The following is a 27,394-nucleotide window of genomic DNA, read 5'->3' as shown; positions in this document are numbered from 1 at the left end:
CCTACCTATCTCTCTGATTTGGTCCTGCCGTACATACCTACACGTACGCTACGGTCACAAGACGCAGGCCTCCTAATTGTCCCTAGAATTTCTAAGCAAACAGCTGGAGGCAGGGCTTTCTCCTATTTCTCCTTTTCTGCTCTTTTGCACACCAATATCTCTACCTGTACATGACCATCTGATAATTTATCACTCCAGTGGTAATCTGCAAATTTAGAATTATTCGCCTACCTCCTCATGCCTTTTGCACACAATGTATATATACTATTTTTTTCTACTGTGTTATTGACTTGTTAATTGTTTATTCCATGTGTAACTCTGTGTTGTCTGTTCACACTGCTATGCTTGATCTTGGCCAGGTCGCAGTTGCAAATGAGAACTTGTTCTCAACTAGCCTACCTGGTTAAATAAAGGTGAAATAAAAAAATATTCAGACCCTTTAATCAGTACTTTGTTGATGCACATTTGGCATCGGGTCTTCTTGGGTATGATGCTACAAGCTTGACACACCTGTATATTTGGGGAGTTGCTCCCATTCTTCTCTGCAGATCCTCTCATGCTCTGTAAGATTTGATGGGGAGCGTTGCTGCACAGCTATTTTCAGGTCTCTCCAGAGATGTTCGATCGGGTTCAAGTCGGGGCTCTAGCTGGGCCACTCAAGGACATTCAGAGACTTGTCCCGAAGCCACTCCTGCGTTGTCTTGGCTGTGTGCTTATGGTCATTATCCTGTTGGAAGGTGAACCTTAGCTCCAGTCTGAGGTCCTGAGCGCTCTGGAGATGTTTTTCATCAAGGATCTCTCTGTACTTTGCTTCACTCACCTTTGCCTCAATCCTGACTCGTCTCACTGTCACGTTCTGACCATAGTTTTGTTATTTTATTCTTTGTTTTAGTATGATCAGGGTGTGAGTTGGGGTGGGCAGTCTGTTTGTTTTAGTATGGTCAGGTCGTGAGTTGGGGTGGGCAGTCTGTTTGTTTTAGTATGGTCAGGGCGTGAGTTGGGGTGGGCAGTCTGTTTGTTTTAGTATGGTCAGGGCGTGAGTTGGGGTGGGCAGTCTGTTTGTTTTAGTATGGTCAGGGCGTGAGTTGGGGTGGGCAGTCTGTTTGTTTTAGTATGGTCAGGGCGTGAGTTGGGGTGGGCAGTCTGTTTGTTTTAGTATGGTCAGGGCGTGAGTTGGGGTGGGCAGTCTGTTTGTTTTAGTATGGTCAGGGCGTGAGTTGGGGTGGGCAGTCTGTTTGTTTTAGTATGGTCAGGGCGTGAGTTGGGGTGGGGAGTCTGTTTGTTTTAGTATGGTCAGGGCGTGAGTTGGGGTGGGCAGTCTGTTTGTTTTAGTATGGTCAGGGCGTGAGTTGGGGTGGGCAGTCTGTTTGTTTTAGTATGGTCAGGGCGTGAGTTGGGGTGGGCAGTCTGTTTGTTTTAGTATGGTCAGGGCGTGAGTTGGGGTGGGCAGTCTGTTTGTTTTTCTATGTTGGTTTTTGTGTTCGGCCTAGTATGGTTCTCAATCAGAGGCAGGTGTCGTTAGTTGTCTCTGATTGAGAATCATACTTAGGTAGCCTGGGTTTCACTTTTGTTTTGTGGGTGTTTGTTTCGGTGTGTTTGGGCCACACGGTACTGTTTCGGTTTTGTAAATTCACGTTGTTATTTTCTGTTTAGTGTTCTGAGTTTGGATTAAAAATCATCATGAACACTTTGGACCGATCCTTACTCCTCCTCAGATGAAGAGGAGTAAATCCATTACAGAAACACCCACCACAAGAGAACCGACCAGCGTGGTAACGGGCAGCAGCGGCCGAAAACACAAGACTCCTGGACTTGAGAGGAGATTTTGGACTGCAAGGGACCCTGGGCACAAGCAGGGGAATATCGCCGCCCTAAAGCAGAGCTGGAGGCAGCGAAAGCAGAGAGGCGCCGGTATGAGGTAGGAGACCTGAGCCAACTCCCGTGCTTACCAGAAAGCGAGAGGCACAGGGCAGGCACCGTGTTATGCGATGGAGCGCATGGTGTCCCCGGTGTGTGTGCATAGCCCGGTGCGGTACATTCCAGCTCCTCGTATCGGCCGTGCTAGAGTGGGCATCGAGCCAGGTGCCATGAAGCCGGCTCTACGCATCTGGTCTCCAGTGCATCCCCTCGGGCCGGCGTATATGGCACCAGCCTTACGAATGGTGTCCCCGGTTCACCGCACAGGCCTGGCTATGGAAAGCATTCAACTAGGTAAGGTTGGTCAGGCTCGGTGCTCAAGAGCTCCAGTGCGCCTGCACGGTCCAGTCTATCCGGTGCCATCTCCATGCACCAGCCGTCCGGTGGCAGCCCCCCACACCAGGCTGTTTCTCCGTCTTCTCCTTACAGGTGCTCCCGCCTGTCCAGCACTGCCCGAGCCTTCCTCCTGCCCAGCGCTGTTGGAGTCTCCTGTCTGTCCTGAGCCACCGGAGTGTCTCGTCTGTCCTGAGCTGCCGGAGTCTCCCGTCTGTCCTGAGCCGCCGGAGTCTCCCGTCTGTCCTGAGCCGCTGGAGTCTCCCGTCTGTCCTGACCCACCGGAGCCGCCAGTCAGCCAGGAGCCGCCAGTCAGCCAGGAGCCGCCAGAGCCGCCAGTCAGCCAGGAGCCGCCAGAGCCGTCAGTGAGCCAAGAGCCGCCAGAGCCGTCAGTCAGCCAGGAACTGCCAGAGCCGTCAGTCAGCCAGGCGATGTCAGAATCGCCCTTCACTCTGGAGCTGTCGGAGTCCCCGCCTGTCCGGCGCTGTCGGAGTCTCTCGCCTGTCCGGTGCTGCAGGAATCTCCCGTCCATTCGGGACCCATGGCTAGGGTCCCCAGTCGGAGGTCGGCGGCGAGGGTCGCCGCTCGTAAGAGGTCACGGGATAGGTTGAGGAGGCGGACAAAATCTTTGGTGAAGTCGGGTCCACGTCCCACGCCAGAGCTGCCACTGCGTACAGACGCCCAACCAGACCCTCCCCTATTCCGTTACACTCACAGTCCCTTCCGCCAAAAAACATCCCCACAGCATGATGCTGCCACCACCATGCTTCACCGTAGGGATGGTGCCAGATTTCCTCCAGACGTGACACTTGGCATTCAGGCCAAAGAGTTCAATATTGGTTTCATTAGACCAGAGAATCTTGTTTCTCATGGTCTGAGAGTCTTCAGGTGCCTTTTGGCCAAATCCAAGAGGGCTGTCATATACCTTGCACTGAGGAGTGGCTTCTGTCTGGGCATAAATGACTGGTTAGTGGAGTACTGCAGAGATGCTTGTCCTTCTGGAAGGTTTTCCCATCTCCACAGAGGAACTCTGGAGCTCTGTCAGAGTGACCATCGGGTTCTTGGTCACCACCCCTCCCCGATTGCTCTGTTTTGCCTGGCGGCCAGCTCTTGGAAGAGTCTTGGTGGTTCCAAACTTCTTCCTTTTAAGAACGATGGAGGCTACTGTGTTATTTGCGACTTTAAATGCTGCAGACATGTTTTGGTACCCATCCCCAGATCTGTGCCTCGACACAATCCTGTCTCGGAGCTCTACGGACAATTCCTTCGACCTCATTGCTTTGGTTTTTGCTTTAAAATGTAGACAGGTGTGTGCCTTATATAGACAGGTGTGTGCCTTTCCAAATCATGTCCAATCGATTGACTTTACCAAAGATAGACTCCAATCAAGTTGTAGAATCATCTCAAGGATGATCAATGGAAACAGGATGCACCTGAGCTGAATTTCGAGTCTCATAATAAAGTGCCTGAATATTTATGGAAATTAGGTATTTCTGTTTTTCATTGTTTATACTTTTGCTGTGTGTTTGCCTGCATGTCTGTGTGTTTGCCTGCATGTCTGTGTGTTTGCCTGCATGTCTGTGTGTATCCCTGCATGTCTGTGTGTTTGCCTGCATGTCTGTGTGTATCCCTGCATGTCTGTGTGTATCCCTGCATGTCTGTGTGTTTGCCTGCATGTCTGTGTGTTTGCCTGCATGTCTGTGTGTTTGCCTGCATGTCTGTGTGTATCCCTGCATGTCTGTGTGTTTGCCTGCATGTCTGTGTGTATCCCTGCATGTCTGTGTGTTTGCCTGCATGTCTGTGTGTTTGCCTGCATGTCTGTGTGTATCCCTGCATGTCTGTGTGTTTGCCTGCATGTCTGTGTGTATCCCTGCATGTCTGTGTGTTTGCCTGCATGTATGTGTGTTTGCCTGCATGTCTGTGTGTATCCCTGCATGTCTGTGTGTATCCCTGCATGTCTGTGTGTATCCCTGCATGTCTGTGTGTATCCCTGCATGTCTGTGTGTTTGCCTGCATGTCTGTGTGTTTGCCTGCATGTCTGTGTGTTTGCCTGCATGTCTGTGTGTATCCCTGCATGTCTGTGTGTATCCCTGCATGTCTGTGTGTATCCCTGCATGTCTGTGTGTATCCCTGCATGTCTGTGTGTATCCCTGCATGTCTGTGTGTATCCCTGCATGTCTGTGTGTATCCCTGCATGTCTGTGTGTTTGTGTTTAAGAGTCACTTCACATCACAATGAGATCAAAAGCAGAGCACATAATAACTAGGCTCTTGAGACAAGTGCTTTTCAGTTGATCCTATTGGCAACGGAACATGGAAACTCTCTCTCCCTCTTTCTCCCCCTCTCTCCCTGTCTCTCTCCCTGTCTCTCCCTTCCTCCCTCCCTCCCTCCGGCCCTTCCTAGTCAGACCTATTATGACAAACTGGTTTTAAAATAATTGCCTTAGATTTTTCAGTTTAATTTCATTTGATATTTCCACTCTAGGTTATGGACATTAAACCCATACGAGTCTAAGTCCTGTCTACGAAGCTATATGGAATTATTTTAAGAAGGCCATACCTAGGATAATTTAGCAATTTGATTTTGAATGTTAAGACCTCTTGAAGTATACAAATATATATATATGAAAATTATTTTATGAAAAAGTATTTTGGGATTTACTGCTATTAGCACATACAAACACATTGAATAACAGATTCACTACATGGAACAACATACAGTCTATATCTGAGAGATTTAAGTAAAATCAGGAAACATTTGTTTTAGTTTCGTTTTTTAAATATATATTTAACGCTGTATTTTGGGGTATAAACAGTCTCCATACAGTGGGGCAAAAAAGTATTTAGTCAGCCACCAATTTTGCAAGTTCTCCCAATTAATTAAAAAGATGAGAGAGGCCTGAAATGTTCATCATAGGTACACTTCAACTATGACAGACAAAATGAGAAGAAAAAAATCCAGAAAATCACATTGAAGGATTTTTAATTAATTTATTTGCAAATTATGGTGGAAAATAAGTATTTGGTCAATAACAAAAGTTTATCTCAATACTTTGTTATATACCCATTGTTGGCAATGACAGAGGTCAAACATTTTCTGTAAGTCTTCACAAGGTTTTCACACACTGTTGCAGGTATTTTGGCCCATTCCTCCATGCAGATCTCCTCTAGAGCAGTGATGTTTTGGGACTGTTGCTGGGCAACACGGACTTTCAACTCCCTCCAAAGATGTTCTATGGGGTTGAGATCTGGAGACTGGCTAGGCCACTCCAGGACCTTGAAATGCTTACATTTACATTTACATTTAAGTTATTTAGCAGACGATCTTATCCAGAGCGACTTACAAATTGGTGCATTCACCTTATGACATCCAGTGGAACAGCCACTTTACAATAGTGCATCTAAAACTTTTAGGGGGGGTGAGAAGGATTACTTATCCTATCCTAGGTATTCCTTAAAGAGGTGGGGTTTCAGGTGTCTCCGGAAGGTGGTGATTGACTCCGCTGTCCTGGCGTCGTGAGGGAGTTTGTTCCACCATTGGGGGCCAGAGCAGCGAACAGTTTTGACTGGGCTGAGCGGGAACTGTACTTCCTCAGTGGTAGGGAGGCGAGCAGGCCAGAGGTGGATGAACGCAGTGCCCTTGTTTGGGTGTAGGGCCTGATCAGAGCCTGGAGGTACTGAGGTGCCGTTCCCCTCACAGCTCCGTAGGCAAGCACCATGGTCTTGTAGCGGATGCGAGCTTCAACTGGAAGCCAGTGGAGAGAGCGGAGGAGCGGGGTGACGTGAGAGAACTTGGGAAGGTTGAACACCAGACGGGCTGCGGCGTTCTGGATGAGTTGTAGGGGTTTAATGGCACAGGCAGGGAGCCCAGCCAACAGCGAGTTGCAGTAATCCAGACGGGAGATGACAAGTGCCTGGATTAGGACCTGCGCCGCTTCCTGTGTGAGGCAGGGTCGTACTCTGCGGATGTTGTAGAGCATGAACCTACAGGAACGGGCCACCGCCTTGATGTTAGTTGAGAACGACAGGGTGTTGTCCAGGATCACGCCAAGGTTCTTAGCGCTCTGGGAGGAGGACACAATGGAGTTGTCAACCGTGATGGCGAGATCATGGAACGGGCAGTCCTTCCCCGTGAGGAAGAGCAGCTCCGTCTTGCCGAGGTTCAGCTTGAGGTGGTGATCCGTCATCCACACTGATATGTCTGCCAGACATGCAGAGATGCGATTCGCCACCTGGTCATCAGAAGGGGGAAAGGAGAAGATTAATTGTGTGTCGTCTGCATAGCAATGATAGGAGAGACCATGTGAGGTTATGACAGAGCCAAGTGACTTGGTGTATAGCGAGAATAGGAGAGGGCCTAGAACAGAGCCCTGGGGGACACCAGTGGTGAGAGCGCGTGGTGAGGAGACAGATTCTCGCCACGCCACCTGGTAGGAGCGACCTGTCAGGTAGGACGCAATCCAAGCGTGGGCCGCGCCGGAGATGCCCAACTCGGAGAGGGTGGAGAGGAGGATCTGATGGTTCACAGTATCGAAGGCAGCCGATAGGTCTAGAAGGATGAGGGCAGAGGAGAGAGAGTTAGCTTTAGCAGTGCGGAGCGCCTCCGTGATACAGAGAAGAGCAGTCTCAGTTGAATGACTAGTCTTGAAACCTGACTGATTTGGATCAAGAAGGTATTTCTGAGAGAGATAGCGGGAGAGCTGGCCAAGGACGGCACGTTCAAGAGTTTTGGAGAGAAAAGAAAGAAGGGATACTGGTCTGTAGTTGTTGACATCGGAGGGATCGAGTGTAGGTTTTTTCAGAAGGGGTGCAACTCTCGCTCTCTTGAAGACGGAAGGGACGTAGCCAGCGGTCAGGGATGAGTTGATGAGCGAGGTGAGGTAAGGGAGAAGGTCTCCGGAAATGGTCTGGAGAAGAGAGGAGGGGATAGGGTCAAGCGGGCAGGTTGTTGGGCGGCCGGCCGTCACAAGACGCAAGATTTCATCTGGAGAGAGAGGGGAGAAAGAGGTGAGAGCACAGGGAAGGGCAGTGTGAGCAGAACCAGCGGTGTCGTTTGACTTAGCAAACGAGGATCGGATGACGTCGACCTTCTTTTCAAAATGGTTGACGAAGTCATCTGCAGAGAGGGAGGAGGGGGGGGGGATTCAGGAGGGAGGAGAAGGTGGCAAAGAGCTTCCTAGGGTTAGAGGCAGATGCTTGGAATTTAGAGTGGTAGAAAGTGGCTTTAGCAGCAGAGACAGAGGAGGAAAATGTAGAGAGGAGGGAGTGAAAGGATGCCAGGTCCGCAGGGAGGCGTGTTTTCCTCCATTTCCGCTCTATGCTTCTATACGAAGCCACTCCTTCGTTGCCCGGGCGATGTGTTTGGGATCATTGTCATGCTGAAAGACCCAGCCACGTTTCATCTGATGGAAGGAGGTTTTCACTCACGATACATGACCCCATTCATTCTTTCCTTTACACGGATCAGTCGTCCTGGTCCCTTTGCAGAAAAACAGCCCCAAAGCATGATGTTTCCACTCCCATGCTTCACAGTAGGTATGGTGTTCTTTGGATGCAACTCAGCATTCTTTGTCCCCCAAACACGACGAGTTGAGTTTTTACCACAATCTTCTTCTGGATCATCCAAATGCTCTCTAGCAAACTTCAGACAGTCCTGGACATGTACTGGCTTAAGCAGGGGGACACGTCTGGCACTGCAGGATTTGAGTCCCTGGCGGCGTAGTGTGTTACTGATGGTAGGCTTTGTTACTTTGGTCCCAGCTCTCTGCAGGTCATTCACTAGGTCCCCCCGTGTGGTTCTGGGATTTTTGCTCACCGTTCTTGTGATCATTTTGACCCCACGGGGTGAGCCCCAGATCGAGGGAGATTATCCGTGGTCTTGTATATCTTCCATTTCCGAATAATTGCTCCCACAGTTGATTTCTTCAAACCAAGCTGCTTACCTATTGCAGATTCAGTCTTCCCAGCCTGGTGCAGGTCTACAATTTTGTTTCTGGAGTCCGTTGACAGCTCATTGGTCTTGGCCATAGTGGAGTTTGGAGTGTGACTGTTTGATGTTGTGGACAGGTGTCTTTTATACTGATAACAAGTTCAAACAGGTGCCATTCATACAGGTAACGAGTGGAGGACAGAGGAGCCTCTTAAAGAAGAAGTTACAGGTCTGTGAGAGTCAGAAATCTTGCTTGTTTGTAGTTGACCAAATACTTATTTTCCACCATAATTTGCAAATAAATTAATTAAAAATCCTACATGTCATATGTCCTATGTACAATCCTACAATTTTTCTCATTTTGTCTGTCATAGTTGAAGTGTACCTATGATGAAAATTACAGGCCTCTCTCATCTTTTTAAGTGGGAGAACTTGCACAATTGGTGGCTGACTAAATACTTTTATATACCCACTGTATATACTATAATTTCATTTGTTTTTATTGGTAATTGGGGACATTCATTGAGGACTGTGGGTGCCCTAGAGCAAAACAAGTGACTTGTACGTATTCGTGAGAGTCTCACCTTTCCGCAAGGGGTCATAATAGTTTGAAGCCCAAACTGTTCGGACACCACAGACAGAAGCTGGCAGATCAGCTGTACCGACTTCAGACAAGTCCGAAGACAATTGTGGAGGTCGGAGAGCATTGTTTTCATGACAAATCTCATCTTTCCATAAAGGGGTCATAATAGTGTGTTGGCTACAGTGTTCAGACACTACAGACAAGTTTGTGAGAAGACCGATTTTCGAGATGTCTCATGGTCTGTCAAACACCCGTCTAGCTCTGTCACCTTTCACCTCAGATGAGGAATTGTGACATAGGTGGAGGCGGTGGATTGAGATGCATCCAATGCAAAACAACAGATATGACCAATCTGTGCAAAGGTGAAACTCTCAGGAATATATACATGGGGATTTTTGTCTTATGTTAATTAGATTTCCACGGGGGCGCGGACATCAACCTTACCGGGTTATAAATGATTGAAACCAACCGAAGTTAAACAAACTATAGTTAAAACAACAAGCAGATTAATGTTGAGTGATATGCAAATAGTGCTGGGTGTATGTGAACGGTCATTGAGCCCCAGTGATTTAGCAGGTGGAGGTTCACAACACCCTAAACATGCATGACAGCCACACACACACACACACACACACACACACACACACACACACACACACACACACACACACACACACACACACACACACACACACACACACACACACACTCATGATGTGCACAAAATCACATATCCACACAACCATGTGCGTAAAGAAAACCCACACACATATACACACAGAGATCAACACAAATACACACATTATTCAGACTGTCTATCTTTTCTTGAAGGTAGGCAATGCCCCAACTCCAAAACCCACAAGCAGTTGATACGTGGTACCTTCCAAAACTTCTGCATCACTGAGCATGAAGACAGGTGATACCATCTCCACTCAGACGGGGGAGGGAGGTGGGGAGCTTCAGAGGGTCTAAAGGGAGGGATATCTTGGAAAGAGAGAGATATGCATGAATGGGATAGGAGAAAAGTAGAAGAGAACAAATGGAGTGTGGAGAGAGGTAGAGGCACAGATATCAGACACACACATACACATATGCATGTATAGACACACGCACACAAGTACACACACACACACACACACACACACACACACACACACACACACACACACACACACACACACACACACACACACACACACACACACACACACACACACACACACACACAGTCTCCTGTGTACTGTCATTACCCTTGGGGTAAAACTTCCTCTTCTTGTAATGATTTCTAAATACAGCCTCATCGCCCTGAGACACAGTTAATTGCAATACAGCTGGTGATGCTGAAGCTGATGCACACACACACACACACACACGCACACACACACACACACACACACACACACACACACACACACACACACACACACACACACACACACACACACACACACACACACACACACACACACACAACACAATATAGGAAAGGCTAGGAAGTGATAGGGAGGAGAGTTTCCCCCATAGAATAATTAAATTAGTAATTGGATAGGATCTCTATGGTTTCCCCTGTCTCTCTCTCCCCTCTATCCCCCATACCCTCTACCTCTTCATATTTTCCCACCCACCTCTATCCTCCTCTTCTCTCAACTCTACCCTTTTACCTTTTCTTCTTCTCTCTCTATCCTTCATTATCTTCTCTCCTCTAATGTCCTCTCCTCATCTCTTCTCTCTTTTTCCCCTCTAACATGCTGTTTTCTCGTTCACCCTGGAGAACAGAAACATATTCTAAAAAACAAAGACAACAGAATGACCTCCAGAGATATGTCGCTAACAAGGGCCAGCTTCAAAACAACCAGCCCCATGGGACTGTGTGTACGTGGGCATGCTAGTGTGGGTGGAGAGCAGTATTTCGTCACTCCACACTAAGTTAGACCCCCCCCCCCTCGGGACAGCAGCCCAAGCCTCCTCATACCCTGTCACTGCCAGGCCTCTTTTAATGGATAGAACACACAGCTCTCTCTCTCTCTCTAACACACACACACACACACACAAAATCACACATATGTGTGTAAATCGTGACCCTTGCCTTGGTGTGGGGTTATTCTCAGAAAGAGGTTCTTAGACAGGATGTGTGAAAACGCTCTCAGATGTCAGTGTGAGTATGTGTGTTGTATTTAGTAGTAGTATTTGTAGTATTCATTGGAATCCCCAATTGTCAGCGGCTTCTCTTCCTGGCATTCACACAAGAATCAAAACACAAGAACTAAAATACATAATATACATAATACAGTAACATAACACTACATACCACTACATGCCACTATATAACACTACATAACACTACACACGACTACATAACACTACATCAAATCCTGCCCCTGCCTGACGGTTCAGAAACATTATATGGCTAATACAATAAACATAATACATAAATATAGCAAAATGTCTTGGTGTCTCTTCACAGTCCCAGTTGTGCCGTAAGGTGATCTTTTATTAGGTTTCTGAATCTGCTTTTATTGCTAGCTTGAGTAACCTGGGGTGGCAGAGAGTTCCATGTGGTCATGGCTCTACTTAATACTGTTGTTTCCCAGCCTTTGTTCTGGACCTGGGGAATGTGAAGAGACCTCTGGTTGTATGTCTTGTGTTGTACTGATGGAATCATGTAGTAACCAAAAAAGTGTTAAAGAATATTTGAAATTCTTCAATGCAGACACCTTTTGCCTTGATGACAGCTTTGCCCACTCTTGGCATTCTCTCAACCAGCTCACATGGAATGCTTTTCCAACTGTCTTGTTGGCTGCCTTTCCTTCACTCTGTGGTATCCGTTACTTGAACTCCATGAATCATTTATTTGGGCTGGATTTTCTGAGGCTGGTAACTCTAATGAACATCTCCTCTGCAGCAGAGGTAACTCTGGCTCTTCCTTTCCTGTGGCGGTCGTCATGAGAGCCAGTTTCATCATAGCGCTTGATGGTTTATGCGACTGCACTTGAAGAAACTTTCAAAGTTCTTGAGAAGTCCCGGGTTGACTGACCTTCATGTCTTAAAGTAATGATGCACTGTTGTTTCTCTTTGCTTATTTGAGCTGTTCTGGACTTGGTCTTTTATCAAATAGGACTATCTTCTCTATACCCCCCCTACCTTGTCACAACACAACTGATTGGCTCAAACACATTAAGAAGGAAAGACATTCCACAAATTTACAAGGCACACTTGTTAATTGAAATGAATTCCAGGTGACTACCTCATGAATCTGGTTGAGAGAATGCCAAGCGTGTGCAAATCTGTCATCAAGACAAAGTGGCTACTTTGAAGAATCTAAAAAATAAAATATATTTTGATTTGTTTAACACTTTTTTGATTACTACATGATTCCATATGTGATATTTCATAGTTTTGATGTCGTCACTATTATTCTACAATGTAGACCACACCCTGGAATGAGTAGGTGTGTCCAAACGTTTGACTGGTACTGTATATATATATTTGTACGTGTATTTAACCCTATATTTTGGACATTATACAGTATCCATATATACTACCATTCATTTTTTACATTTGTACCGGTGAACCATCAGTCCTGTGAGATCTGTAGGGGTCAAAACAACCGGCATGTCTGTATTCGACAGTCTCACAGATTGGTCATATTAGTGTATAAGATAAACGGTTTGGACACTACAGAATTTGTCAGATGGGCAGTACAGACGTCCGATGAATGTCCTGACACTTGTGGAGGTCGTAGCAAAATGGAGAACACCATCTTGTTCCTGAGAGTGTCAACTTTCCATAGAGGGGTCATAAGAGTTTTTGCAGGTCAAACCGTTCAGACGCCACAGACGATTTTGTGAGACGACCGATTTTTGTAATCACCGCTCTGGCTCTGTCACCTTTCACCGCAGATTGGAATTTGACATCGACGAATGTGGTGGATCGAGACGCATCCAATGCAAAGGAACATATCTCCAGTTACAACAGACACATTTTCATGGGATTATTTTATTATGCTACATTGATTTCTGCGGGGGCGCGGACAAAGACCTTATTAAAGTGGTTGGCAATATCAAAGGGTTTTGTTATAAATAAGCCATCTGCCTCAATGGTCTATAGCAACACCCTACAAGAATAGGCTTTAGGTAAGGCAGATGAACCTATAGCCATATTATTTTTACAGGAATATGACTCTGGACATTAAGAGCAACACCTCCTCCATTGGCATTTCTATCTGTCCTATATATTTTATGACCATGTATAGCTCCTACTGCGTCATCAAAGGAATTATCTAAGTGTGCTTCAGAGATGGACAGAATATACATGTTTTCTGATGTTAGTAAGTTGTCAATTTTATGAACCTTCTTTCTCAGGGTATGTTAATATAGGAATGCTTTTAGTTTTTGTCTGGGTTTCTTGTTAACTTTTAGTGCTATTCTGAGAGGCTGATTCGAGGTAGACATGTCAGTGACATTTACATTTGAGCCAATGGTACTGAGTGGGCTGCCCACAGCGGGCTTCTTCCTAAAGCAGTGCAAACAGTCGAATTCAAATCCATGGGCATATGATTATTGCTGACAACACTCTCGGAGCAAACAGTTGAAGGTACATAATGTAGATTAGGTTTCTTATGTTGACTGCACTTATATATCTCTGGGATATACTAAAATACTATTTTGATGTTCTCTGTTTCTTTTTATGACAAGGAGGACTGGAGCGCTACCAAACCCAGACCGTCAGTCCCTAAAGCAGTTCACTAGGATGATAGAGATTACCCTGGAACCCCTGCGGTTGAGGTGAATCCCATCTCAAGTCCCAGACCGTCAGTCCCTAAAGCAGTTCACTAGGTTGATAGAGATTACCCTGGAACCCCTGCGGTTGAGGTGAATCCCATCTCAAGTCCCAGACCGTCAGTCCCTAAAGCAGTTCACTAGGTTGATAGAGATTACCCTGGAACCCCTGCGGTTGAGGTGAATCCCATCTCAAGTCCCACATCGTCAGTCCCTAAAGCAGTTCACTAGGTTGATAGAGATTACCCTGGAACCCCTGCGGTTGAGGTGAATCCCATCTCAAGTCCCAGACCGTCAGTCCCTAAAGCAGTTCACTAGGTTGATAGAGATTACCCTGGAACCCCTGCGGTTGAGGTGAATCCCATCTCAAGTCCCAGACCGTCAGTCCCTAAAGCAGTTCACTAGGTTGATAGAGATTACCCTGGAACCCCTGCGGTTGAGGTGAATCCCATCTCAAGTCCCAGACCGTCAGTCCCTAAAGCAGTTCACTAGGTTGATAGAGATTACCCTGGAACCCCTGCGGTTGAGGTGAATCCCATCTCAAGTCCCACATCGTCAGTCCCTAAAGCAGTTCACTAGGTTGATAGAGATTACCCTGGAACCCCTGCGGTTGAGGTGAATCCCATCTCAAGTCCCACATCGTCAGTCCCTAAAGCAGTTCACTAGGTTGATAGAGATTACCCTGGAACCCCTTTCGGTTGAGGTGAATCCCATCTCAAGTCCCACATCGTCAGTCCCTAAAGCAGTTCACTAGGTTGATAGAGATTACCCTGGAACCCCTGCGGTTGAGGTGAATCCCATCTCAAGTCCCAGACCGTCAGTCCCTAAAGCAGTTCACTAGGTTGATAGAGATTACCCTGGAACCCCTGCGGTTGAGGTGAATCCCATCTCAAGTCCCAGACCGTCAGTCCCTAAAGCAGTTCACTAGGTTGATAGAGATTACCCTGGAACCCCTGCGGTTGAGGTGAATCCCATCTCAAGTCCCACATCGTCAGTCCCTAAAGCAGTTCACTAGGTTGATAGAGATTACCCTGGAACCCCTTTCGGTTGAGGTGAATCCCATCTCAAGTCCCACATCGTCAGTCCCTAAAGCAGTTCACTAGGTTGATAGAGATTACCCTGGAACCCCTTTCGGTTGAGGTGAATCCCATCTCAAGTCCCACACCGTCAGTCCCTAAAGCAGTTCACTAGGTTGATAGAGATTACCCTGGAACCCCTGTGGTTGAGGTGAATCCCATCTCAAGTCCCACACCGTCAGTCCCTAAAGCAGTTCACTAGGTTGATAGAGATTACCCTGCGGTTGAGGTGAATCCCATCTCAAGTCCCAGACCGTCAGTCCCTAAAGCAGTTCACTAGGTTGATAGAGATTACCCTGGAACCCCTGCGGTTGAGGTGAATCCCATCTCAAGTCCCACATCGTCAGTCCCTAAAGCAGTTCACTAGGTTGATAGAGATTACCCTGGAACCCCTGCGGTTGAGGTGAATCCCATCTCAAGTCCCACACCGTCAGTCCCTAAAGCAGTTCACTAGGTTGATAGAGATTACCCTGGAACCCCTGCGGTTGAGGTGAATCCCATCTCAAGTCCCACACCGTCAGTCCCTAAAGCAGTTCACTAGGTTGATAGAGATTACCCTGGAACCCCTGCGGTTGAGGTGAATCCCATCTCAAGTCCCACATCGTCAGTCCCTAAAGCAGTTCACTGGGTTGATAGAGATTACCCTGGAACCCCTGCGGTTGAGGTGAATCCCATCTCAAGTCCCAGACCGTCAGTCCCTAAAGCAGTTCACAAGGTTGATAGAGATTACCCTGGAACCCCTGCGGTTGAGGTGAATCCCATCTCAAGTCCCAGACCGTCAGTCCCTAAAGCAGTTCACTAGGTTGATAGAGATTACCCTGCGGTTGAGGTGAATCCCATCTCAAGTCCCACAGCAAGTCAAAATTGTCACAAAAGGAGTCCTGTCATTGCAAAGTTTCTTCAGGAACTGGTTTATGGCAGCAAGGCGGCTGTAACATTCTGAAGCCCTTCTATAGCACAGCAGGCGGGCAGAGAGGACTATTATCTTCCCTGTGCCAACAAGGCTATTCAAGAGAGTGTTGTAGTCCTTCAGTTCCTCAGATTGCCTAAAGCGATTCCAGTTAAAGCAAATGAGCATGACGATGGTGCCAATAATAGAGCAGTTGGCTAGAACTGTGGGCAGGAGGGAGTTAATATCTTGGACAAGGGTGCCTGGGTGACAGTGGACCTTGTTCGGCCCAATGGCCGTAGGCACTCCAAAGACTCTCACCATTGAGCTGCCCATTATGATGGTGGTCATGATGGAATCCAATGGGGAAGGAAGAGGAGGAACAGAACGAGACTGCCTCAGGCAGGGGGGAGAAGGTGTGCTTCGGTCCATGCCAGCCTGACTCACCACACACACACTCTATCAGCAGATGGAATCCCTGCGGAGGTGGAGGAGGGCCCAACACTCTGCTTCCTTTTGTCAGCGACCGGCTGAGCCGTGCATGAGGGTGGTCGACTGCTGGCTGTTGGTTTCCTCCCAGGATCAGAGCTGACTCCCGGGGCCGGTAGGTCTGCCTCCAGCGGGGCAAAGCTGTTTAATAGCTGGATCTGATCTTCTAGAATATATGGAGGCCGACCAGACTGCCTCCCTCCCGACCTCCTACGCATTGCCAGAGTCCAGTCTCCATGGGCCACGGAGTTGAGCTTACCATCTGTCCAATGGATTGGAGCAGGTCAGCACTGCTTGGCTCATCGACACCTTGACTGCATCGAAGTACTTAGAAAGCACATATTTTTTTCCCACAGCAGAGCTAGCAGCCGGAGAATCTCTTCCCTAAGCTGCTTGATGATGATGCATTTGTGACAGACAAAGATTTAATGTGTGTGTGTATGTGCGTGTGTGTGTGTGTGTGTGTGTGTGTGCTATTGTTTTCAGTATTATGATTAATAGCTCTGTCCGTCATGTTACGCTGTCTGGCAAATAGATTCCCCTTTACGTTACAACAGATGAACACAAATGAGTCCCCTGGGGAGAAGTTTCAGGGGAAAATAATTTCCCTGTGACACTGATGGTGAAGGACATGCATGTGGCTCTCTCTTTCTCTCCCTCTTTCTCTCTCTCTTTCTCTCTCTCTTTCTCCCTACTAGGGTATCAGTTGTGTTGACATTTCTACTTCATTACAAATCAGAACCATAATTGCATGAATTTCCAACTTTCATCTATGCATCTCACTGTCTCAGATACGTAATGGAGAACACTTCCACCTCTCTTTCATCTCACTCCCCTCTCAAGAACCAAAATGGCCCCTTTTCCAACTGCACTGCATATCCTCCCCTTTTATGCTTCTATGAGCTGTAAGGACGGATGCGAGGGGAACTGACTCCATTTTGTGTCTGAGACGTCTGCAAATGGAACTAGACTTAAACAGTTTGAGATTTATATTATCGTAATAATATATAATAATATCATATACACTGAACAAAAATATAAACGCAACATGCAACAGTTTCAAAGATTTTATTGAGTTACATATAAGGAAATCAGTCAATTGAAAGAAATGAATTATCTGTTGGTCACAGATACATAAAAAAGGTAGGGGCATGGATCAGAAAACCAGTCAGTAACTTGTATGACCACCATTTGCGTCATGCAGAGCAATACATCTCCTTCTCATAGAGTTGATCACAATGTTGATTGTGTGTGTGACAGAACTGCACATTTCAGAGTGGCTTTTTATTCTCCCCAGCACAAAATGTGTAATGATCATGCTGTTTAATCAGTTTCTTGTTATGCCACACCTGTCAGGTGGATGAATTATTTTGGCAGGGGAGAAATGCTCACTAACAGTGATGTAAACAAATGAATGCACAAAGTTTGAGCGAAATAAGCTTTTTGAGAGTATGGAAAGTTTCTAGGATCGTTTATTTCAGCTCATGAAACATGGGACCAAGATATTTTTGTTCAGTGTATAATAATGTTCTGAGTTCTCAATACCATCAGAATAACATCAAATGAATGTTGTCTGTCATCTCCCAGCCCGTGGCATCAGTTCTGGTACCACTTAAGGAGTGACAGTTTACACACCTTAAATCACTGGTGAGGTACAGCAGTAATGACGCTGCTCTAGTAAATCACTTTGTTAGCATGACAGGTTAGGTAGCCACACACACACACACACACACACACACACACACACACACACACACACACACACACACACACACACACACACACACACACACACACACACACACACACACACACACACACACAGTTAGTGTGACAAGCTAAATGGCTACTATGAGCTCAGGTTGTTTACAATTCAGTGGATAAAGCTGTCAACGATTCACTGTCTATGATAGTGTAGTGTCCTCTAAATTTGCTGACTGAGTTTAAAAGCCCATCACGAATACTAACACTAACACTCACACTCACACACAAACATCATTAACACACACACACACACACACACACACACACACACACACACACACACACACACACACACACACACACACACACACACACACACACACACACACACACACACACACACACACACACAAGTACACAAGCAACACAATGGCACTTTCTCAAACACACTCCTATTGACACACGTACTAACACACACACACACACACACACACACACCAAAACAAGGTGACCTCTATTGGTACTTTAGAGAACTGAAAGAACATTTGCTGTTATCTAAGAACATTCAGCCATAGTGAACGTTCTGAGACCTGAACCTGTCACTGTAATGTTCATGCTATATTTGGATGTGTTTCTTTTCTGGTCTCTGTTCGGTTGCCACCCAAATTGAGCCAGAGTTAGAATACACAACCCCTAAATTAATCTCTCACACATACGCACACGCACGCACACACGCACACGCTCACACGCTCACACACCCACACACACTCACACACTCAGCAGGGCCCAGGTGAGCTGTAGAACTCCCCCAAACCCCATCTATGTTCTGCGTGCATCGATCACATGGACCCAGTGGTGCATGGAAAGCAGTGGACCAGAGGGAGATAGCCAAGTGTCTGTGTGCTATTCGGCAGGGTTGAATTAGTGGCCTTATAACGGTTCACTTGATACTCTGGAGGGTTAAAACTCCAAGTGTTCTGTCAAAGAAACAGTATGATGTGTCTCCATAATAAATGACTAATCCAGGGCCCCTCTATCAAGTGAGGTATTGTGTGTGTGAACAGTGAACACAGGGGACACAGTGTTTGAGAGTGACATAGCTACTTAACACATGCCCCTCACACACTTCCTAACTCCCCAGATCTAGAAACGAACATGGGGATGGCAGGGGCTCTGATGGGGTGGGATGCCCCTCTTTATCTAGCACTCGTTCTTCACATACCCCTCTTGTCTCCTCCTTCTCCTCTATCATCTTCTCATCTGCATCACCTGATAGGCCCAATTCCAAATTCAACCCCTTGCTCATTATCTCCTATAGGACAGATGGTCACAAAGGAGAGGACATGAGGAGAGGAGGCAATCGAAAAGGATTGGGATAAACTCCAGGGTATTGGATTAATTTTAGAGTGTGGGTGCTCTGGACATTGCTAAGATGCCACCACTTGTCTTCTCTCTAAAACGTAGCCCCTTCCCTCCAATTCCAAACCCTTCATTTTAGAGTGTGGGTGCTCTGGACGTTGCTAACAAGCCATCACTTGTCTTCTCTCTAAAACCTAGCCCCTTCCCTCCAATTCCCGAACCTTGCATTCCATCGCCTCTGTCCTCCTCTCATCTGGGAGAGGTCAGGAGTTTATTGGGAATTATGTTGTTAAAGCCGTACACATGGAACAATCCCAACTTATTCAGAGAATATGTGTTTCTTTCCAACTGCTGCATTCTCAGAGCGCACCAAAATATGCTTTATGGTCACAGACACTGGAAAGGTGCAGTATAATGTGTTGTTTTACAGGTTCATCCATAGCTCTCGGGCATATTAGGGTTAAGTGCCTTGCTCAAGGGCACATCAACAGATCTTCCACCTTCTTGGCTCAAGTATTAAAACAAGCAACTTTTCGGTTACTGACTCAACGCTCTAACCGCTAGGCTACCTGCCACCTCTACATTCTAACCGCTAGGCTACCTGCCACCTCTACACTCTAACCGCTAGGCTACCTGCCACCTCTACACTCTAACCGCTAGGCTACCTGCCACCTCTACACTCTAACCACTAGGCTACCTGCCATCTCTACACTCTAACCGCTAGGCTACCTGCCACCTATACATTCTAACCGCTAGGCTACCTGCCACCTCTACACTCTAACCGCTAGGCTACCTGCCACCTCTACACTCTAACCGCTAGGCTACCTGCCACCTCTACACTCTAACCACTAGGCTACCTGCCACCTCTACACTCTAACCGCTAGGCTACCTGCCACCTATACATTCTAACCGCTAGGCTACCTGCCACCTCTACACTCTAACCGCTAGGCTACCTGCCACCTCTACACTCTAACCGCTAGGCTACCTGCCACCTCTACACTCTAACCGCTAGGCTACCTGCCACCTCTACACTCTAACCGCTAGGCTACCTGCCACCTCTACACTCTAACCGCTAGGCTACCTGCCACCTCTACACTCTAACCGCTAGGCTACCTGCCACCTCTACACTCTAACCGCTAGGCTACCTGCCACCTCTACACTCTAACTGCTAGGCTACCTGCCACACTAGGATCGATGTGTGTGGGAGACATAACTTACTGGAACCGAGAACAAGAAGACATAAATATCGATCTCCTCCTCTCATCCACTCGAGCGCCATCAGGCAAATGACGTTTACAGTGGTGGAATCCCAAAACAAATATAGTTGGTTGTGAAAGACTGATTCAAAGGGGGTGTGGAGGATGCATCTCAATATCCTTCGTGAGTGGAGTCTATCGAGGTCAGGAGGACACTCCTGTGTTTGCCTACGAATTGATATTCTTCTCGTCCAGTCGACCTCTCATCGGTTTCTGGGTCACAGAATAGAGGAGGATGGAGTACAGAGGAGAGGACATTTTTCTTCCTCATTGAGAATCTCACTAGGACCGCTTTCTCTGTTACAAACACACACAGGCACACAAACACATGGTAACACGCTATCCGCTGCATTAAAATGGCAACAAGGTAACAGCAGTGTACTGCACCTCTAACCAAGTGTTTAACTCTTGTTGTTCAGGTCTGTGGGACCTGTTTTCAATGTTTACTAAAATACAAATTATATAATGACTCATTGGCCTTGGCTCATTTTCTGTGAAGAACATGTAAAATAACACATTTTCATTGAGTGCACACTGTGCACCCCCCTACACATGTATATTACATATGTGGTGTTTGAGTCCACTGGACCCGAGGGTAATAAAAATGTGGAAAAGTGTGTGTGTAGGTGAAAACAAGTAAAAAAATGTAACAAAAAGTTTTGCTGTGTGCCTTCACTCCGTCTTCGTCCTCTCTGGGCCTGCTGTTTCAACATAGCACCAAGAACCTGTCTTCCTCCCTGTCTGTCTGCCTGTCTGTCTGTCTGTCTCCCTGTCTGTCTGCCTTTCTCACACTTTTCTCACACTTTTACCCTTTGTATTGTGTGAAACTTCACAATGTCCTGCGGGAACCTTCACAATGTTATTTGGACACATTATTTCGATATCATTGTAAAACATTCAATGTTTTCCCACACTCTTCTCCAGCCAGGTGTAAATTGGGGGAGGGACATAACAAATAAATATCTTTGCATGTGTGGCTCCTTACGACAATCAATCAGCATGGCAAAAGTAATCTCTGCTCAGAGGGCCTTAGAAATCATTTTTCCAGAGAGAGAGCTAGTGTGGAAGGAGCGTCTTCCACTGTGGAAGATTAAGAATTTTCCGAATAATGAGGATCATGTCTCTGTCAATTCAGAGTCTGACAGTGAGTTGGAAGAAGAGGATGAGATCGACCCTCAGCCATACCCAGGACCAGCCAGAAATATGGATGTCAAAAAATTGTGAAATTTAATGGTCTTCTTGCTCAAAGAATGAGCCACCCTGCATGGCTGCCAATGTGATGAGGATGCAACCAGGGCCGATGCGGATGGTGGTTACTCATGTTACTCATGTACAGGACATAATGTCTTTTTTTGAACTGTTCATCCCAGACTCAATCCAGAACATCATTCTGAACTGCACTCATTTGGAGGGAAGACTTGTTTTTGGAGAGAGATGGAAGGAGATGGACCAAACTCATTTAAATGCATACTTTGGGGTTCTTATCCTTGCTGGTGTTTTCAGAGCTAACGGGGAATTCACAGAATCCCTGTGGAATGTAGAAACTGGCAGAGAACTTTTCCGGGCAACACCTTTCACCTTTAATTAACCAGGTAGGCCAGTTGAGAACAAGTTCTCATTTACAACTGTGACCTGGCCAAGATAAAGCAAAGCTGTTCGAGAAAAACAACAACACAGAGTTACACATGGAATAAACCAACGTACAGTCAATAACACAATAGGAAAAAAATATGTATACAGTGTGTGTCACGCCCTGACCTTAGAGATCCTTTTTATGTCTCTATTTTGGTTTGGTCAGGGCGTGAGTTAGGGTGGGCATTCTATGTTTTGTGTTTCTATGATTTTCCATTTCTATGTTTTGGCCGGGTATGGTTCTCAATCAGGGACAGCTGTCTATCGTTGTCTCTGATTGGGAACCATACTTAGGTACCCTTTTTCCCACCTGTGTTTGTGGGAAGTTGTCTTTGTTTGCGAGCACTATTGCCTTTAGCTTCACGGTTTGTTTTGTATGGTTTATTGTTTTTGTCGGCGTCATTCTCAAATAAAGTAAAATGTACGTTCACCACGCTGCACCTGGTTCCTCATCCTTCAACAGCTGTGACAGTGTGTGCAAATGGCATGAGGAGGTAAGGCAATAAATAGACCATAATAGCGAAGTAATTACAATTTAGCAAATTAACACTGGAGTGATAGATGTGCAGATGATGATGTGTAAGTAGAAATACTGGTGTTCAAAAGGGCAAAAAGTAAATAAAAACAATATGGGGATGATTAGATGGGCTATTTACAGATGGGCTGTGTAGAGCAGCATGGATTGGTTTGCTGCTCAGATAGCTGATGTTTAAAGTTAAAGAGGGAGATATAAGTCTCCAACTTCAGTGATGTTTGCAATTTGCTCCAGTCATTGGCAGCAGAGAACTATAAGGAAAGGTGGCTAAAGGAGGTGTTTTCTTTGTGCATGACGAGTGAGATATACCTGCTGGAGTGTGAGCTATGGGTGGGTGTTATCGTGAGCTGAGATAAGGCAGAGCTTTACCTAGCAAAGACTTATAGAAGACCCGGAGCCAGTGAGTCTGGCGACGAATATGTAGCGCGGGCCAGCAGACTCCCCCTGTAGAACTTCCACATTATTTCCAGGATTATCTGCTTCGAGATACCAGACCAGCTCGGATGCAGAGAGACAAGCTAGCTGCAATCAGGTCAGTGTGGGACAAGTGGATGGACTGCCTTCCCCTGTATTACAACCATGGGCCCAACGTTACTGTTGATGAGAAGCTTATGCCATTTAGGGGCCGCTGCCCCTTCAGACAGTACATACCGTCTAAACGGAAAATATGGAATGAAGATCTGGGCTGCCTTTGATGCTACTTCATCATATGGGTGGAACTTGCCAAGTGTATACGGGGAAGCCAGACGGAGGAGCCCCTGAGAAGAACCAAGGGATGCGGGTTGTCCTGGACGTGACACCAGGACTTCGTGGCCACAACATAACATGCGTTAACTTTTTTACTTCGCACAAGCTTCTCAAGAGGAAGCTGACGATGGTAGGAACAGTATAAGAAAAACAAGCTAGAGCTGTTGAATACACGGAACAGGCCTATTAATTACTGTAAGTTTGTTTTCACAGCCAACCCACCCCTAGTGTCCTGCGTGCCAAAGAAAGGCAAAAATGTGGTACACATGAGTACGCTGCATAGGGATGGGAGAACCTGTGGCCAGGAACATCAAACAGAAATCATAATGGATTACAATGCCACAAAAGGATTGGTGAACAATTTAGCCAAGCTGGTGACTGGCTACAGCTGCAAAGGAAGAACCTTACGCTGGCCACTTGAATATTCTTCACCATCTTGGACATCTCAGCATACAATGCGTTTGTTATCTGGATGGCATTGAACACAGATTGGAACAGATGGAAGCTCCAGAGGAGACAGCTCTTTCTCAAAGAGCTGGGTATGGCATTGGTAAGACCTCAAATCCAGAGGAGGCGACATATCCCAAGGACCCCAGCTTCTGCAGCCATCATGAGGATGATTCAGGAGGAGGATGTTCCCCCCCCCCCCATCCACCAGACCCACAGAACCAACAACTCCAATTCGGGAAGTAAGCATGAGTGATGTTGTTGCATGTGTGTGTCTGACTTTCCTACCTTGGCCTGAGGTAACACTATATCTGAACGAGTGAGTGTCACACCCTGACCATAGTTTGCTTTGTATGTTTCTATGTTTTGGTTGGTCAGGGTGTGATCTGAGTGGGCATTCTATGTTACATGTCTAGTTTGTCTAGTTCTATGTTTGGCCTGATATGGTTCTCAATCAGAGGCAGGTGTTAGTCATTGTCTCTGATTGGGAACCATATTTAGGTAGCCTGTTTGGTGTTGGGTTTTGGTGGATGATTGTTCCTGTCTCTGTGTTTGCACCAGATAGGACTGTTTAGGTTTTCGCACATTTATTGTTTTGTTAGTTATTTCATGTCTAGTTTCTTTATTAAAGAACACGAATAACAACCAAGTTGCATTTTGGTCCGCTTCTCCTTCACCACAGGAAAACCCTGACAGTGAGATGTTAGTAAAATTCCTGAACTAAGTGTTTTCATCATTCTAGATTGCATCCGGCAGCAACAAGAAGCGCTGCGATGTGTGTGGACCCAAGAAGGACAGGAAGACATAGTACACATGCATCAAGTGGAAGGGATACATATGCAACACACACACAGTAAAACTCTGTCCCTCTTGTTGTGTGTAGACCGGCCTTAATTTGTGTTCAATGGGGCTCATTTATCATTTCCCTAAAATACTGTACGGAAAATTTGTCCTTCCAATTTGTTCAGTTCAAAGCAATAAACATCAATAGTGATGAAAACAAACCTTGTTTTATTTATATTTGTTCAAGGTGAACATGATTTATTCCACCCATCATGATTATAATAGATTTTTGTTTACAAAAATCACATTTTATCCCCAAAAACAAATAGCACTTTTGTTGATAAATGTGATCTAGCAGAGGTAAATGGCAAATATGAACCATGTGTGCTGTCTATATTTATTGTAACTGATATAAGTCCACATCTAAGTATGAAGTGTTTTTACTGAAAATGTTATGGCTGTATTGTTTTAAACGCAATGTTGTGGGTCCCTCAGACCCACGAACATTGGGTGAATAACAAACATGAACACGACACAAGGGTTAAAGCTGCTCTGGAAAGACAAGACGTGAAACGCATCACAGGCTCTGTGGACTTCTACTTCTGGACGTCAACAAGGTGACAATTCATCTTAACTCCTCCTCCACAGTTACTGGATTGGTTCGACAGTGCAGAAGAGAACCTCCCCCGACAGTTTTCTTTTCTCCACTCAGGAATTTATTTTGATGCCTGCTGCATTTGGTTAGAGGGACTTAAAGAAACATTGCGCCAATGAAACCAGGATGGATAGAGACAGTCACAGTTTATAGAGTGCTATAAACAGCAAAACACGTAAAAAATACCATTGATTCCAGCAATGCTATTGTTAGTGGAGCTGGCTACAATCTGTTTTAAAGCCTTAACTCCCCATAGTCATGAATATGAGTCTTTGTATCAGTGCTAACCCCTTTCAGAGCTGCTGTAAGGCCCAGCCCCAACACAGCACATACACACCCACACAGGTCCAACATGTTTACATCCCTGTTAGTGAGCATTTCTCCTTCACCAACATAATATCCACCTGACAGCTGTGGCATATCATGAAGCTGATTAAACAGCATGGCCATTACACAGGTGCACCTTGTGCTGGGGACAATAATTGGCCACTTTCAAATTAGCATTTTCATCAAACAGCACAATGCCACAGATGTCTCATGTTTTGAGGGAGTGTGTAAATGGCATGCTGACTGCAGGAATGCCTACCAGAGTTGTTGCCAGAGAATGGAATGTTCATGTATCTACCATAAGCCACCTCCAATGTCATTTTAGATCATTTGGCAGTATGTCCAACCTCACAACCGCAGACCTCCCAACTCAGGTCCTCCACATCCAGCTTATTCACCTGCGGGATCGTTGAGACCAGCCACCCAGACAGTTGATGAAACTGAGGAGTATTTCTATCTGTAATAAAGCCCTTTTGTGAGGAATTCTGATTGGCTGGGCCTGGCTCCCCAGTGGTTGGGCCTGGCTCCCAAGTGAGTGGGCCTATGCCCTCCCAAGCCCAGCCATAGCTGCGCCCCTGCCGTGTCATGTGAAATCCATAGATTAGGGCTTAATTTATTAATTTCAAATTATTTATTTCCACATATGAACTGTAACTCAGTAAAATCTTTGAAATTGTTGCATGTTGCGTTTATATATTTATTCAGTAAACATCCATAGAAGATCTAGGATATATAGAGTGTGGGTGTGTGTGTACAGTATGTGTGTGTGTCAGAGTACTAGTCTAGTATAAAGGGGCTCAATGCTGAGCCCAGTCAGAGAGAAGGAGAGCTCATGAGACTCAAATACTAATCCTGTCACCACGGTAACCTTAAGCAAACAGGCTTTCTACTAGGAGTCATTCACCACCCAATACCCGATCCCTTCCTTTCCCTTCATCTATCGCTCTATACCCTATCTCGCTCTCTCTCCATCCCTCTTTCTATTTCGACACCACCAACAATACCTCGTACCTTCATCTCTCCCTTTCTCTCTCTCCCTCACTTTTTATCGATCTCTTTTTCTCACACTTTCTTTCTTCTTCAGACCATCTATCCCTTTCCATTTAATCTACCCCTCTCTCTCTCTCTCTCTCTCTCTCAGTTTCTCTCTCAAATTCAAATTCTCCAGCACTCTCTTCCATCCTTCTGTCTTTCTCTCTTCCTGTCTTGTCATCTGAGGAACTGTTCTACCCTGACAGATTATATGTCGCTGTACAGGAAATGAAGATTGAAAACTACCTAAAATAGCCCTTTACACTCACACCCGTATATGGGTTGAAAATGGCAGATTTGGGCCTAAATTGGAACACAGGAGCTGTACAGTAACATGCTATAAATAATGGCAGAGCTCAAGCTCTGTGCTTCACATTGTTTTGACTGACAGCTGTTCTGAACCCAAGAGCACCTAACTTGCCCCCATCCTTCCTGCTAATTGGGCAACTTTTGAAACTGTTTTGTTGTCTGAATGAGGGAAATGCTGCATAAAAAAAGTTATGTAATAAACAGTGGCAACGTTTATGATCACTATGTTTAATGTACAGTTACAACATGACATGGGGTCTGGACACTGGTTTGTTCTGTAGAGAATTAATCCATGTTTGTTCATTGTTGAGAAAATGAACCTCAGAACACGCACCTGAATGCACTTATGACTCCTTTCTATGCACACCTTGTGAAAACCTGACACTGTAATATCATATTTTATATCTTAGCTTAGTCATGTTGGCAATAGAACAGGCTTTCGAAGGATGCCTACCTGACCCAGATTGCAATTTATAATGAGCCGTTTTTGGATTGCGTAAACATCAACAGCAATTGTGTGATGGCGGAGGTGCAGTGATGTGTTCCAAACAAAACAACTACTGTGTGCTTGCTCTAGTTCCTCAACGGCACAGCTAGGAGAGCTCAAAAAGCAGT

At 46.0% G+C, this 27,394-nt stretch overlaps 1 protein-coding gene across 9 annotated transcripts in view; it reads right to left on the bottom strand.

Moving 5' to 3' along the window:
* The window catches only part of adgrb2 (adhesion G protein-coupled receptor B2), a 551,118-nt gene that overhangs the window by 351,299 nt on the left and 172,425 nt on the right, over positions 1 to 27,394 (bottom strand). The window lies entirely within an intron of this gene.

The sequence above is a fragment of the Oncorhynchus keta genome, chromosome 20 (assembly GCF_023373465.1).
Source record: "Oncorhynchus keta strain PuntledgeMale-10-30-2019 chromosome 20, Oket_V2, whole genome shotgun sequence".
In the NCBI taxonomy this organism is placed as follows: Eukaryota; Metazoa; Chordata; class Actinopteri; order Salmoniformes; family Salmonidae; genus Oncorhynchus; species Oncorhynchus keta.
The sequence above is the reverse complement of the archived record's forward strand: the minus strand, read 5'-3'. Positions and strand labels throughout refer to the sequence as shown.